Raw genomic sequence first — 17651 nt, forward strand, 5'->3', positions numbered from 1 at the left:
GGCTGAATCAGTAGTGCTATGTGTTTGATTGCAGGTGTGTTTGCATCTGTAGGTTGATATCTCATATACTGAAGTGTGTGTGCATGGGTGCATATGCCCATGTGTGCATGTGCCCATGTGCCCATGTGTGCATGTGTGCATGTGTGCATGTGTGCATGTGCCCATGTGTGCATGTGTGCATGTGTGCATGTGCCCATGTGTGCATGTGTGCATGTGCCCATGTGTGCATGTGTGCATGTGTGTATCAGTGGTGACATTGTGTACACATTGTAAACTGTGTTTACTGTCTTACTCCCACAGGTTCTGGAGCTGCTCTGGTGTTGTGGAGCAGGGAACCTGAATCAGCTGCTGTGAATAGTGATAATGATGATACCCGTGTAATGGCACAGGTAGGTGTGCCAGGGTCCGTCATTGGTCAGCCAATTGACAGTACACAGCTGTCAACCCCATCAATGCGCACAGTCATCCTGCCAATACATCCTTTGTCACCAAAGTCCCTAGGTGATGGACAGGATACAGTGGGCATTGACCAGGGTAATGTGGTATCGGTGGCACATGCATCCCCACACAGCAGTCATGGCCAGGGTCCTGACATGGTACCACACAGGCAGACGTCCAGGGGTTCTCGTGGGAGCATCCGTGGGTGTACCACCCCTGTCAGATGTCCCCACAGAGGTCTTTCAACCTCAGCTATGTTACGGGCTGTAATGCAGGCACAGTCACATATGGAACGGTACACCAGACAGGGTCTGAGGGAGCTGAGAGCATGCCTCACAGCTATGAGTGACAGTATGCGTGATGTTGCGGCTGCCATCTGTAACTTCACCGAGGTCATTGACAGATGTTGGGGGGACACATTAGATCTGTTCCACAACTACATGTCCATGAGCCAGGGCAATGGTGGACGGTTGAGACATCGGCATGGCTGTATGCCAGCAACAGCAGCAACTGGCAGCCATCGCGGATGACAACAGGCCCATGGCCTCTCACATAGTGCCAGCATCAGCCCCAGCATTGCTGGGTCTGTGCTGTCATCAGACTGCCCCAGGAGACCACGTGCACGTGGCTCTGGACAGTCCCAACAGGGACCTGTCTCCAGTCAACAACTACCTGCTTCTGATGACAGTACCCAGTCTGGCTTAGTACCTGATATGGTCCGTAGCACCCCTGCCAGGCACAGGTACCATGTCCGTGGCCACAGACCGTGATCTGTATGACCTGGCAGGTACAGTCTGTGGCTGTCCACAAACACCTGTATATGGCAGCCATGAGGTGGGACTGTGTGCATGCATACACACATGCAAATTGATACCACCTAGGGCTACCGCATACATGCACACACTGCATCAATATTGCCCCATCTTGTACTGCTGTCCCTCACCAACACACACACACAGACATATCAATTTCATTGTATCAGTGGCAGACTCAGGCATACCAAGTACACACCCTGCGCATATGATGAAACTGTGCCACCTCCTGCAATCTGTAACATTGGTGCAGGAACAGGTTAACATGGTGCTGATGCACAGGGTGACTATATAGAAGTGTTGTAATAGTATAATGTTGACAACAGTACAGTGTAATGATATCATTGTGGGTATATACCAGCATGCCTGATGCAGTTACAGTATGAATGTCATTGTATTGTTTTGTACACCCATAGTAATTACCATAGTGTACTGTCTGCACATCTTTGCATACTGGTGGTGAGGCTGTCAAGAGATGGCCACCTACATAGGTAGCACAGGGGATACGAAAATGTACATATTGATACTCAATGATGGTCATGTTAACTGTGAGTTGCATGCTGTCCGCACTCGACTCTGCAATGAGGATGTTTGAGGATGTTGATATCTATGCAGTAATACACAACAGGTTCAAGACTCACAAGAGCACATTAGCACTACAAGGTCACACCTCATACCATGCATGACAGCACCAAAACACAGAACTAACTATGACAGGAGGGAGAGTCTCCATACATGTCAAGGATACTGTGGTGTCAGGACAGGTAGCATACATCATACTAAGTCTGGAACTGCTGAGTGAGGGCTCAGTGTCTGTTATTTGAAATGTGTATTATTACAGGTATGAGCACTTGTGTATCAGGCCAGTTATTCAACATTACGAAGGTACATGGTCTATACACTTGTAGGGGGTGGGGCTGGACCCAGCCTGTCTGACCTGTGAATGTCTGGGTACAGGCTTATAGTGCCTGCATATATGCACTGTTACCTACTGGAAGTCGTACACCTTGTTTGTTGTAGCATATTCTACATACAGGCCTGCTGACTGTAGCTTTGTTTGTATGCATGTTTGCTTGTTATGTTCCTGAAACACTGATTCCACCTGCAGTGCAGATTTACAGTGCCTCTGTGGATCCCTAGTGACATCTGTATTGCTTACTGTACTGATGTCCATGTCTCACTTGACAGAACGTCACTGTTTGTCCTGTTTGCATGTAGGTTGCCTGTAACACATTGCATATGACTTACCTCGCATTTGCTCAAGACAGCATTCATATATGCCAGCACTAGCCAATCAGGAGCACTACACCCTCACATATTCACCTTGAGTACCTTGTTCCCCATTGGCCCTATGTGTCGTTACTTAGTATGGGATTCACAATGCTATGGTAGCATGTGCAAAGGTCATCTGTCAATCTACTCTCTGGTCCAGTTGGTGAATCTGTGAGTCATGTGGCAATGTTACAGCTGTCTCATGTACACAGACATCCCTCTCCCCTTCCCATATACTTACAACACACGTGGGAGATGCAACCACATAGCCAAACTGGGGGCTAAGCTCTCTTAACTCAGTACTGGCATACCCTGTCAGGTGGAGTGGGATACTACAGTGAATACAGTACCAGTCTCACATAGACCTGCCACGACCACAATCCAAACACAGAAACACACAGGTACATTCTTGGACTCTCAGAATAGCATCCTGCCTGAGCAGCTGACACCTGCAAAGCAGACACACAAGCAAACGTTAAGCCAGAGCAGAGCACGTGCGACACATAGCTCACAAAGCCTGTGTGCCAAACTGTCACAGGCCATACGGCTTGACAACACACCTGCTACAGTTGTATGAGGTACCTCTATCGTCTGGTACACTGAGGTCCTGCTCACCAGGCTGAACAAGGTGAAGGTCACGCTGAGATGCCCGTTGGGTACTATGATCCACCACATAACACAAGCATACAGGTCACTCCAAGGCATGTAGAAATATGACTCAGTCATTGTCTGTGCCAGTGTGTATGACCTGTGACGCACCTCCCTGGACTACATGTTAGGGGACATAGAGGGGCTCTCTGAGCTTGTGGCACAGGCTGGTATGACCCTGACCTTGAGTAGCATCTTACCCTCACCAAGAATGCTGCCACAATATGTAGACAGGATGATCAGTTTCTACAATTACCATATGTTTCGGTGACATTTAAAGGGGATCCAATGCCTGTCAGTGTGGGATTACATGCTGGACAAGCCACATTGCTTTGCTTGGGACAGCTTGCACCTGTCACCCATGGGCCGTTGTATATTGGCAGAGGCTGTTGCTACACACATAGTGCCTTTGTATGCAAGGATGACATTGCATAGCCACCTACACTGGTATCACACGGGATAGGACACTAATAGTCATGCTACTCAACAGCAGCAGTGTAAACCTCAAGATGCATGCAGTGGAAACTGTCCTTAGCATGGGGTACAGCAATATCCATGCAGTAACAGACTCCTGGTACAAGGCTCTCAGGTGCACACCATCACTGCCAGGTCATACCTCATACCATGCTTGTCGTCTCCTACACATGCACCAAACCAGAACAGGGGGGATGTATCCAAAGGCACCTCAGATACACACATCCCCAGGTTGGTAGCACAGCACAAAGCATCAGAGCCTGTCCATGTGCAACTAACACTGGGTTAAACTGCCTTCAGGTTCATAGCCTGGCACACACCACCTTCCATTACCCAGGAAACTCACTTGACCTTCCTGACAACACTGGGAATATGACGGTCTCTGCAAACACCATTATATGGGTGGACTGTGACTACCCAAACATAGAGTGTGAGGATTACTCTAGCTCCAAGACCCTATCTGAAGGGTTCTTAGCATTCATTCCCTGCATTGCTATGGAACAACTTGTTACCACTCCCACAAGAGGTGACAACATGCTGCACCTGTTCATCACCAACATGTGGACTATATGCTCCAGACCAGTCGTGTATCTCTCGCTTGTGGGATGACACCATCTACAACCCACACTGTATATTCATATACCACATGCAGCCCCTGCACAGAACACCACAGTCATACAGTTGTCTAATGCATATTCCATGTATTCACATGAGGCAGGCTTCGGACATGGGAACTATTGAAGTTCACAGGTACATATGTGTAGGTGGCACACACATACATCATGTGTGCATTGACATTACTGATATAATGTATGTCGTGCAATATTGGGAACAACACCCCACACACATGGACAAACTGTGTGACAAAAATACACATGGCATTTGTAGGATACAAACCCCTACCTAACTATGTTATGTCACTTGTGAGAGACGCTGTAGCAAAGTGTGCTATTTGCATTACTGGGAGGCTTGCTTCCTCCTGCTGTACTTATAGGGTGCTGACATCATCAGTGTTTAGACAGTGGAATATGCAGCATGTGTTGTGTAGTAATAGTTGCCAAAAGGGACATTTCTCTTACACAAAGAATCACACACACGCTACTTCCCCCACACATTCACACACACACGGAGCACTTGTAGGATTCAAACCCCTACCTAACTATGTTATGACACTTGTGAGAAATGCAGGAACAGAGTGTGCTATTTGCATTACTGTGAGGCTTGCTTTCTCCTGCTGTACTTATAGGGTGCTGACATCATCAGTGTTTAGACAGTGGAATATGCAGCATGTGTTGTGTTGTACTAGTTGCCAAAAGGGACATTTCTTTTACACGTGGAATTGCACGCACACTACTCCCCCACACACATCGAGCACTTGCAGGATTCAAACTCATACCTAGCTATGTTATGACACTTGTGAGAGATGCAGTAGCGGAGCGTGCTATTGGCATTACTGGGAGGCTTGTTTTCTCCTGCTGTACTTATAGAGTGCTGACATCATCAGTGTTTAGACAGTGGAATATGCAACATGTGTTGTGTTGTACTAGTTGCCAAAAGGGACATTTCTCTTACACGTGGAATTGCACACACACTACTCCCCCAGACACATACTGAGCACTTGCAGGATTCAAACCTCTACCTAACGATGTTATGACACTTGTGAGAGACACAGTAGCAGAGTGCGCTACTTGCATTACTGGGAGGATAGCTTTCTCCTGCTGTACTTATAGGGTGCTGACATCATCAGTGTTTAGACAGTGGAATATGCAGCATGTGTTGTGTTGTACTAGTTGCCAAAAGGAACATTTCTCTTACACATGGAATTGCACACACACTACTCACCCACACACTGAGCACTTGCAGGATTCAAACCCCTATCTAACTATGTTGTGACACTTGTGAAAGAAACGCAGAGCACGCTATTCAAATTATTGGGAGGATCACTTTCTCCTGCTGTACTTATAGGGTGCTGACATCATCAGTGTTTAGACAGTGGAATATGCAGCATGTGTTGTGTTGTACTAGTTGCCAAAAGGAACATTTCTCTTACACATGGAATTGCACACACTACTCCCCCACACACATACTGAGCACTTGCAGGATTCAAACCCCTACCTAACTATGGTATGACACTTGTGAGAGACACAGTAGGAGAGCGCACTATTCAAATTATTGGGTATCATTTATGCTCCTGACATATGTATAGTGTGCTGACATCATTATGTATGAAGAGGTATGTACATCTGTTACTATCCATCAGTACAGGGGAGAGCATATCTATGCATTAACTTTGCACAGGCACAGTGGCCTACTGTACTGCGGAGGCAGACGCCAAATACACTGTGGATAGCCTTCTGTATTCCCTAGGGACAACAGCCTAGTATTGCACTCTACGGCCATATGTTTACCTGTCAGATGCAAGTATCTGTTGCTCATATACTGTTTGTGGGTCTTTATTGCCATAGCTTTCCCTATTTCTATGAACAACTTGTGTACTGTGGAAGATGTTTGCATATGAGTGGGATCCAGTACTTTACTTATGTCTCTGTTGTAATTTCACTGTGTGCACTGGGCAGATTTCTGTATTGTGGGAGGTTCCTGTGTTAACACATACAAATGCCAGATATGTGTGTGCAACTGCTGAACTGTGACATGGCCTAAGTGTGTGAGCATGCCCAGTTCACAGTTTCTATGGCTTCTTGACTGACACATCTCATTTATCTGTGTGTGCGAGCATGCCCAGTGTGAACTTTCCTTATGTTGGGATCTGTGGTCCACCACATTTGTGTTTGTGTGTGGACGTCATATATATTTCACATGTACAGTTGAGTGTTGGACATCAGGTTGTGTTCTTACTGCCCAATTGCTTTGTGTCTGAACCTAACAGGCATTATGCTGTGCCTGCAGGGTCGCCATGGAATAGTTTGCATACAGTTGTCAACATCCTTTCCTACTGACCAAACAGTTGTATTGTTGTATAGTGTACTGGTGCAGTACTTTCACTGTGGTGGACAGTATCATCGGTTTCAGTCCTATCACTGCTTGTAATATTTATAGTGAGCACACCAGAATGGTTGAGAGCCAGTTGTGCAGATATGACCATGTTGCATTTTGTTCAGATATGGACAACATAGTACATGATTGTCCGACATTGTTAATGTATTCCACAACTTGTGTGGACAGTGACAAACAATGGCCATGTGCCCTAGTCCATTTGTAATGCTAGTCAGAGAGTGTTTGTCCTTCAACACACATTTACTGGTGTTTGCCATGACATATGTCAAGGTTAGTGTGCTGTGCCTCTGTCTACCCGTGACATACATGTGATATCCAGGGTACACCTACCATCTCCCATCCAATCATCATGATTCCTCTGGATGACAGTCAATGAAGGACTCCCTGGATAACCTGTACTGGGAGTTTAGTCGTGAGTGGAGTGAGCTTCTGGGTTATGGACCAATTGGTACAGCATGTCCTGTTTATGTCTGTGCTGGGGTTCAGGCCTGTCAGCTGCATAGGTCACCGGCATTCAGATTTTACATGGTACCAAATGTCCATTGATACCAGCTTGGTCATGGCTTTATACATCAGGCACAGTTCACCTCCAGCCAGGCGGTATGGCACTGTGTGGAGCTGCAGTTTGTTTAATCAGGCGACACATGGCATCTGTTACAGCTCTGCGATCCTCTTGGTGGGGTATTTGTGGGGTCTTTCCAGTTGATGCAGGTGTCTGCTAAAGTACATCCCTGAAGGGCCATTGTACACAATTGTGAGGCTGCTGATGGATGACTGGAGAGGTACATTGACCTACCCTGACCTAGCTGTGCTTACCTTCATGATTAGGTGGGTACACGGTATGTTTCTGTAACCACTACAGACACATGGTTGTCACATGCAGGATATCTATCACTTTGTGTCCCCAGGTCTCTTATTGCTCCTGATGTACTTACTGGGTTAACACCTATGTGGTAATTTCTGGCCATGTACTGTGTTTTCACAGGGGATGACTATACACTATTCTGCATTTAGCTTGTTGACATGGCTGTGGCACCACTTGTCTGTTTCTATGTGTGCCTTTTGTAGGTTGCTTGTGTCAGCTGGAGGGTCCGATATGGTGGGCAGTTTGTAGTCCTCTGCGAACCTGTTCAGACAGAGTCCTTCCATGTTGGCCTGTACCTATGTGACATATATAGCATACAAGAGAGGTCCCAGGACCATGCCTTGTGGGATGCCAGTTGTACCTGGTTTGCAGTCTGACATGGCTGCAGCATGTCTGACCAGGTCAGTTCTGTCCTTGAGCTGGTTTGCAACCCATCTACTTGGATAGGGGTTTATAGTTAGGCTGGTGAGCTTATCTGTACTGACCAACTAGGGTATTGTATGGAAGGGTTTAGCAAGGTCCAGATAGGCTGTGTGATCCACATTCCCCAAATCAATGGCCTTGGTGCGCATTTCACATGAGTTAGACATGTGTAAGGGGCAGGATCTGCCCTATGACAGCCACACTGGGTAGGGTCCAATGTCTGTAGGTACCCAATCTCATTATTCCTGGGATCCATGATCATCCTCTCCATTACTTTGCCAACCTAGATAGTCAGGGTTGAGGGGTGATAGTTTGCTGTATCCATTCAGGCACCACCTTTGTGGTGAGGGACCACTGTTGCTGTACACTGCTCTTTGGGTACATATCCTGTGGTAAGACTGATAGTGCGCAGTAGTGCTATTTGGTGTTCCATTCTTCTTATAGTACTTGTTGGACACAACCCAGGACACCATCTGGTACCATTGATGCTGTGTGGTGTGCTTTGTAGATGCTGGCTGTTACCTCAGCATCTGCAATGTCAGGGGGCCAGCACTCTGCTGGGATAGATATTTGGCAGTTAGGTGCTGGTGGGGAGTTTGCAAAGAATCTGTTAGGTAGGATGTTGGCAATGTGTGTGGGTTTGGTGTATTGTTTGTGATATTAGAGTACTGCAGAGCATATCTGTGGATTATCACCATGGTTCCTACCATCAGGTAGGACAGCTGTGTGATAATCCTTTGTGTCCTGCACAATTTGTATCATCATAGGTTCATAGGTTCATAGTAGGCTATCTGCCCTGACCTTGTTTGAGCATGGACAGACTGTGTGTGAGTTTTGACACCCCTTGCAATGTGCATATTATGCCCATGTAGGGTTTACTTTACTAGATGTAACACAGGGATGGCCCCCAGTGTACACCTACTATCTCCCATGCACTTCACCAGATTTCTCTTGTTGAGTATGAGTGTGGATCTCAGCCTATCATGGACTGGGATTCTGTTACAGAGTGTAAGGAGCTTCTGGGTTATGGATCTGTCCCTCCAGCACATCCTATTTATCTATGTGTGGAGGTTCAGATATCTCACTGTGGTGTCTCTGCTGGATTTGGGGTTTCTGCAGTGGAGCATGTCCATTAATTATGGATTGGACATGGCCTTGTCCATCAGGTATACATCGCCTCTGACTGGGCAGTATGCTTGTGAATTGGGCTGTGATTTCTTCAGCCAGGCTGCAGATGTCAAATGTCTGGAACCTTTATCCTGTTGGTGAGGTACATTTGGGGTCTTTCTAACTGCTGCAGGTGTAAGGTAAGGCACATCCGAACTGGGGCATTGTTGTCACGTATGGGCCTGATAAGGGAAGAGTATGGGGGCACAGTGACCTCTCTTGATCTACATGTGCATCCTTTCATATTAAGGTGGGCAATATAGCAGGTCTTCCTGGCCACCTTGGCAATGTGAGTGTCACATGACAGGTTACTGTCCACTTGTATCCCTAGGTCCCTGATTACTTCTTCCATACATAATGGATTGCCACTTATGTCATACTTTGTGTGTGCCTTGTTTGGTATTTGTTGAGACATTCATACTCTGCAGTGTCTTCAGGAAGGCTGGCTGGGGTTCCTGGGTTTGTGAGTGTGGTCTGTAGCAGGCTGCAAACAGGGACACAGTTTGAGCCACTGTTACTTGCCCATGGATAGTCCATGCTGCTTCTTGCTGTGGTACCAACCTGGGGGTGTGGTTATCCTTGACAATTACTGATAGCCACACTCCTATTGTAGTGTGTTCCATGTTTTGGAGCTGTAGAGCATGGTATGAGGCATAACCTGGTAGTATTAGGGTGCTCTTCTGGGCCTTAACCCAGGTTTCTGTTACAGAACAGATGTTACCATTCTCCATGCTGTGGTGGGTTTGGTCTGCATGCACCTTGCAGATTAGACTTCTGGCATTGGGTAGCATTAAGTCCAGGTTGTTATCCCTTGTGCTACCTATGGTGGTGGGTTTGTGTTTCCAGCCTTACCTATTCAAGGCACAGTGGAGGTGACAACAGCCTTTGCCAGTATCCACACAGCCAGGTGTGCTGGGTGCGTGCCATCCCTAGCAGGTGTGGCATCATGTCTTGCTCAGCATGTCAGCCCAGGCTGTCAGCCATTTCTTCACCTTGCTAACAGCAATACTTCAGCCAATTATTGTACTTGATCTTGTTGACTTCATAGTATGGCATCATGCTTGGTGAGGGTGAGATGTTAGGCAGGGTCTTCATGTTTGCATATACTAGATGATGTTACATTGCTTAACACATGGCAATCATGCCTCAGGTGGTGCTGCAGAGCTGCTTCTGTTGGATGCACATACTACATTCCCTGTACATGTTTGAGAGCAGGTTGTGTCATGTTAGGCGTCCCTGTTACTATATGAGTGAGTCAGAGAGGGGTATCATTCCCAGGGTTCCTACTGAGCCAGTGTATGTGCTATGCATTGCCTCTTTGCCAAGGCCAGGGCATACTGGGCACGCCTCCTTCTGCCTACTGGGGCAGGCTCAGGTTGTTCCTCCTCCGAGTCATGCTCTGCCTGTGATGGCCTTGGCAATGGTGGGGGGCTGTTTGTCCCGGCCCTATGCTGGTCCTGCTGCAGCTGTTTTCACAGAATCATATTATGTAGCATAGCACATACCATGACAATTTGGGTACATGTAGTTGGTGAGTACTGCAAGGCTCCACCAGATGTGTCCAGGCACCAGAACCGTGATTTGAGCAGCCCAAACGCACGCTCTATTACATTACATGTTTGTGCGTGTGCCTCATTATGGCATTCTTGTTCAGGTGTGTGTGCGTTTCTGATGGGTGTCATCAGCCACGACTCCAGTGCATATCCTGCATCCCCCACTAGGTGACCATGTGGGATGTCCCCATTGGCAAATGTCTGGTACAGCTGCATCAAATGCCAGATATGGGAATCATGGTAGCTCCAAGGGCAGCCAGCACACACATTCATTATTATGCCCTGGGCATCACACATGACCTGTCAGTTGATGGAGGGAAAGCCCTTGCGGTTAATGTAGGCCCTACCCCACTCACCGGCTGTTGCTTTGATGCGTATGTGCATGCAGTCTATTGCACCCACTACCTCAGGGTATTCCGCTATTTGATGGAAGAGACTCATATTGCTGGCCAATACCTCACGGGAATTGGGGAAATATACATGCTCACCGACATGTGCTGACATGGCATCCAGGAACTGGTGCAGTACCCTGGAGGCTGATGCCTGTGATATCCCCATCATATCACCAGTTGGTCTCTGGAAGGTACCTGTTGCTAGTATTCTTAGGCCAACACATACCTTGGTTTCCACTGGGATGGGTTCCCCTCTGTTGGTTCTGTGTGTGAGGCGTGGCCTGCACAGCTCAACAATTTGCTGCAGGAGGTCTCTGTCCACTCTATAGTGCGCCACTATCTCCAGCTCATGTAACCCCTGGTAGGTGACCCTGGGCTTGTACACTCTTCTCTGTCTCCTCACTGTGGGTTGTCTGGCAGCATTTGCATTGTCACCACCCTCAGCAAGTCTCCTATGTCTCCTTATAACAGCTATGGCAGCCCCTAGCATGTTTGGTCTGAGTGCAGCTTTTTCAGTTTTCACTTCTACTAGCTTACTCCTGTCTTGCAGTGTCTCTTGAGAGAAACATACTGCAATGCTGTTTGCAGTGTTTTAAGTGCTGGGATGGGCTAGTATTCTGCCTGTGTAATTGCCTGCTTCTAATTGTTTTCACCTGCTAGCTCTACCAGTATTCCCTGCTAGCTTCCTACTATTTCTTCTGCTTCCTTTTTCCTCTCTGTTTTCTCAGGGGGGAGCATACCAGTGAAAACACACTCAGAGTGGCTACCACGCACGCACACATGCTTACACAGACTAGAATCTGCTTATTCTGGTTAAAACGTGTGCACACCAGCGCAAACAGGTTAATAGATCTTTACACAAGCTCCTACATGCTTACTCTGCCTTACACGCACACACTCTGTCTTACTCGCGCCTCCCAGCAAGCACACGCGTGCATGCACGCACAGCAAGAAACTTTGGTGTTGGCCACAGTGTACACCTTCCATTTCTTAGCTTTCCCATGCTTATCTGTTGACACTCCTCTTTTTATGCTGTGTGATTGAGATCTTTCACATACCACTTTGCTCCAATGAGCTTGATTTCTTCCTGACATTCCCCCCTGTGATGTCACCTATCTCCTACTCTGTTACTCCCCCTTATCTAACTCTTACACTACATGGAATGTGCTCATTTGCTATGTGACAGTGTGATTCACTATCCTACCACTCATTTACATAGGATTGCCTAATAATGCTTAGTTACATGTCTTACACTCAGCTTCCCCCCTTAGCAACCACTAGACAGTGGCAATGTTGTTTTCAGTCTGCTAGTCCCTGCATTGCAAATCCATGCATTACATAAAACCCACATTTGTGGGTTTCAAACCTTTATTTTTATGTCTTATTTAGCGCAGCCCGTTTGCGCGGGGCTGCGCTGCGTTTAAACATCGCCGATCGCCAAAAAAGAAAATGATTTTATTTCATGTTTTCATCGGGTTACCGTGCCAATGGCCACATATTTGGCCATTGGCATGCTCCCTGCAACATATGCACACTTTATTTGGAGCTGTCATGACTCCATTGTGTTATTTGCAGTAACGTACTCAGTTGTCAACTGAGTACATTTCTGCACCTAATACGACTCTTACACGGGCTGGTTTCAGCTTCTTGGATCGCTAATCTACCTCATTTGCATGCCTTTCGGCTGCAAGTGAGGTAATTAGCATATCCACGCCCTGCCCGTGTAAGAGTCGTTTTAGCTGGTCTCTTACATGGGATTTCGGGCTGTTCCTGTATCGCGATGGCTGCATGGAGTCTTACACGACTCTTAGACTCCGTGCAAGCCATCGTGAATTCTGCCCCCTTTTTTTGCATCTTTCCAAAATAGCTAAGTTATTTAACTGATAGTATTTCTTTAGTAAGTCTAAGCTGAACTGATTCAAGTGTTGCCACCTATCCAACAGAATTAAGAACAGAAAATATTTTAGTATTCTTATGCTGGCTTAATGAAGGTTTTGAATAAGTTTAACAAATATATTTCTTCTGATATGTTATGGCTCATGGCCTTACAGCAGAATATGTGCAGATCTTTGTCAAATGTAATTATGATGTATAGGGCTGAGGTGATTTCCTTAACTAAGATTGTTTTACAGTCAGCTAATCTTAAAGTGTCTACTCTTATTTAGAGTGACTATGGAGCTACCTTCTCTAGGGATCAATCTAGCATATCAGACTTTGAAGGGGACTCTGATGCAGACAACAGTGAACACTCTGAGTCCATCTAATCTGATTCTTCAGAAGATGAATAGTTTTAAAATCACAAACAAGCTTTCACCTTTCCACAGATGCTAGCTAAGTTTACAGCTATATTAGACTGTATGCGGTCTGGAGCTACTTCAGAGATTGGCAGAGTTTATAATCTTATCAAGGATGAGATTACAGATGTGTTGTCAGTTTCTCCTCTGTTACCAGTCTTAGAAGTTGTCTGTAAAACTGCATTTAAAACCTTTTTGCTAGTGAACCAGTTCCTAAAATGGCTATAAGGTGTACTCTGATCTCGTAGCTCTCTTTGTTCCTTTGTCAGCTAACCCAGTTGTGTTTTTTTTCAACTGTCAGCTCTAAAAAGAGAGCCTTGGCTTTTTCTAACCTTACATTGCTGAATAAAATTGGCAAGCAGTTAGAATATCAGGGAAAAAAGATGGCTCAGTGTAGTAATTTAGTATTTAGAATTTTTAATTGTCAGGGTTTCATGTGGAAATTTATTTTGCAATGTACTTACTGTTTAGTTGATGTTACTGTCTTTGCCTGCAGAACAAAAATGTTATAGATTATTTGTAATGTGACTCAGGTTTTGAAACATGCTTTGTGGACTGGCTTAAAAGTTGTGGACACTGTTTCTAGAAAAACAGTTACTTCTGTTGTATTGAATAGGTTTGTTTGTTTGCTTAACCAGAATTTTTCTGAAGATTTAAAAAAAATTGATTTTGAATGCTCTTTTAAATATTGAACTTGTTTTTGGTCCTGCTGCTACCCAGATTCTCAAACAGTTTGATGATGGAGACAAATTATCTAGTATTCTTCATATTCCCAGTTTCTCCCCTAACAAGACATCCAACTTCAAAGGGAGGAACAAACAAAATCCAGACCTAACAGAGAGGGTAACAAGAGGAAATGGCAGGAGTTTAATGCTTCCAATGCAAATAAAATGGTAATCTTCCCCAAAAAAATCTTTCCCCTTCTAAAGAATGACTATGCCAAAACATGGGTCATCCTGTCCCTTTCTCCTCTCCTTTCTCTCCTTTCTTCCCTTTCACCTTCCCAGACTTTAGCTCAGTCCAAAGTCTCAGATAAGTGGGAGTTGACAATAATTTAGAGAGGATACTCTTGGCAGTGGACAGAAATCCCTCCTCCGTTCAGGGAAATCCCCCATCACCCTCCAGACTGGACATGTCTGTTCTCTCTGTTACTCCTTCACAAGTTGCAGGTAGAGGTTATAGAACCAGTTTCTGCACCACAAAAAAAGGAATTTATGCAATCATCTTGGTTCTTAAAAGGGTTATCGTGGAGACTACTGTTAGATTTGGAATATCTAAATACCCTTCTGAAAGTACACAAATTGAAAATTCTCACTTACGGATAGTCCTACCCCCTTTTCCAGACCACTATTTCTTGACAACTTTACAGCTGAAGGATGCTAATCATCACATGCCAATTGCTCCCAACTTCAAATCGAACTTACAAATGTCCTGTCTCACACTCTCACACAGAATTGTCTCCCTGGGGTGCATGATGAGCAGAGAAAAACAGTACGAACTTGTTACCAGAAGACATAGTGCTGACTGTTCAGAACATTTTCTGGGATTTCTCTCTTCAGGAATTTCCTCTGCGAGAGTTTCTCAAAATTCTAGACCTCATTGCATCAATGTTCCTCATGACACCACAGGCCAGACTCCACATGAGAAGGATTCAAAGGTACCTAAATAATTGTTGTATCCAACAGCTGCCTCCACTGGAGTTCCAGGCACCAGTGTTGGATGTTGTGGAAGTTGCCATGGTGGAGGAATCAGATGTATCTCTATTTAGACCTACTCTTCTGCCTCCAGACCCCATTTCAATTGACCCAGATGGACTTGTCAAATTATGCATGGTGAACAGTGTAGTGTACAGGGAAGTACAGGTGCAAAATGAATGGGGTCCTTCAGACACATAATTATCAATGAATATTGGTAGTGATTCAGATCTTGAAAGCTCTTCACCACTTATGGTTGTCAGATCCCTTCTTATTGGTCACAGATGACACCATAGTCATGTGGTACGTGAACAAACAAGGGGGTACAAGCTCATACCTTTTTTCCCAGTTGGCAATGATGGCCTGGAAGATAACTTTACAGATTTCTTTGACACTTCAGGCCTCAAATATCCCATCAAAGCAAAACATAGTAGCAGACAGACTAAGCAGATCCCAGGCAGACCCTCATGATTTAAAACTAGGCACAGAGGTCTGCCTGTATTTGTTCCAGATTTGAGGAACACTTCAAATAGATCTGTTCACCTCCTTTCAAAACAGACAGTTGGAAAATTATATTCATGACATTCTTGCAGCCATGCTTGGAGGATGGAAGCATTCTAATTCTCTTGGATTGGCATTTCTGTCATTGTCCATGTTGGAGTGAATGACTTGAGACATACCTCCCTGGGCTTTATGAAAAGATACATGGAAGAGCTCTAGGTATGACCCTAGCCTTGAGTAGCATCCTGCCTTTTCCCAGAATGATATATCAGTATAAAGACAAAATGATTAACTTCAACAATTGGCTAAGCTTCTGTTTTCATTCAAAGGAGATCCAGTATCTGTCTGCCTGCGATGACATGATCGACAAACCATGATGCTTTGCCAGAGATGGTCTTCACCTGTCACCCCTGGGATTCAGGTTACTGGCTAAAGCTCTTTCCATCCCTATAGTGCCTTTTCTTAGGCAAAGTTCAAAGGACAAAACCACCACTGTAACAGATATAAGCATGCAAAATCTGAAGGTAATACTACTCAATGCTAGAAGTCTAAACCTCAAAATGCACTCTCTCGTGGCACTCCTAAAAATGGAGAACAACAATATCTGTGCAGTAACTGAGACCTGCTTCAAGGCTCCAGAGAGCACCCCTCCAATACCAAGCTACAACTCTTACCACACTTTTCGGCCACCAAACCAAGACTGAAACACTAAGGGTGGAGGAGTGTCCATATTCACCAAGGATATTCACACTTCCAGGCTAGTTGCCCAACATAATGCATTTGAAATTCTCCAGGTGCAACTAACACTAGGTAAGACTGCAATCCAAATTGTAGCTTACTACAGATCCCCCACCATGCCCCAAGATTCTCACTACACCTTTCTAAACATACTGGAAAATATTAAGATACAACCAAACACCCTAATACTAGGTGATTTCAACTATCCTGCCATTAACTGGGAAAACTACTCTGGTACCAACACCTTTTCCCAATGGTTCTTGGAATTCATAAATTCCAATGCCCTGGATCAACTAATCCATTGTCCTACCAGGGGCTCCAATATCCTAGACCTGGTCATTACCAACATAGGAGGTAGATGCTCCATACAAGTGGTCACCCCCTCATTGGTCAGGTCTGACCATAAGCTAATCACCCTTGACATCCACACCCCCCCCCAGTAAGGAAACCTCCGTAAAAAACTTCTCCAAAGCCAACTTCATGCTACTCAAGTATGAAGTGACAAACTTCATGACACCCATGCAGATGGGAGCTGAAAGTTTGACTGCTGAATCCTACACTAAGGCACTGTACAAGCACATCCACTTGTGCATCAATTGTGCTATCCCAAATAGAACCAAGACGCTCTCCTCCAAAACAAGGAAGCCAATCTCGTGGTCCCCTGCCATAAACAAACTATACAACAGAAGGAAGAAACTGTTGCAGAAAATAGGAAAATCCCAGGATGCAAAAAACTTCCTTACCAGCCTCAGTAAGAAGCTGAGATCCCTCATAAAATCCTCCAAAGCTAGTTACAAAAATAAAATTGCCAAAGATTCCAAAGGCAACCACAAGGCATTCTATAGTTATGTCATGAATCTAAATGGCAATGCTCAGATCTGCTCTGAGCTACAACAGAATGGCATTAAATATACTGATCCCAAGGATATTGCCAATATTCTGGCAGACTGATTTAGTGCCAACTTCACCCCCCTCTCACCCCCTAAAGGGTCCATCTCAATAACAAAAGATTGCCAAATTCCGGTAATCACAGCCACACAGGTAGAAACCGCACTCTCCAAAACTAAGAATACAGCATCCATGGGACCAGATGACATCCTGGGCTCTGTACTACATGAACTACAAAATGAACTGGCACCTCAACCTAAGTGTCATGTTTAATCATAGCCTCACCTCAGGCTTCATGCCCACTGAGTGGCACACAGCTACAGTTATCCCACTCTACAAGGGGGGGATCCACCTTGGATCCCGGGAACTACTGTCCCATCAGTCTGATGAGCCTGATCTGCAAGGGCACGGAACGCATTATCATGGAACTTATAAACAAAGACATTGGCAACCTTCAAACACTGGACCCCACCAAGT

The sequence above is a fragment of the Protopterus annectens genome, chromosome 13.part0 (genome assembly GCF_019279795.1).
Source record: "Protopterus annectens isolate FY-2018-M chromosome 13.part0, PAN1.0, whole genome shotgun sequence".
Lineage (NCBI taxonomy): Eukaryota > Metazoa > Chordata > Ceratodontiformes > Protopteridae > Protopterus > Protopterus annectens.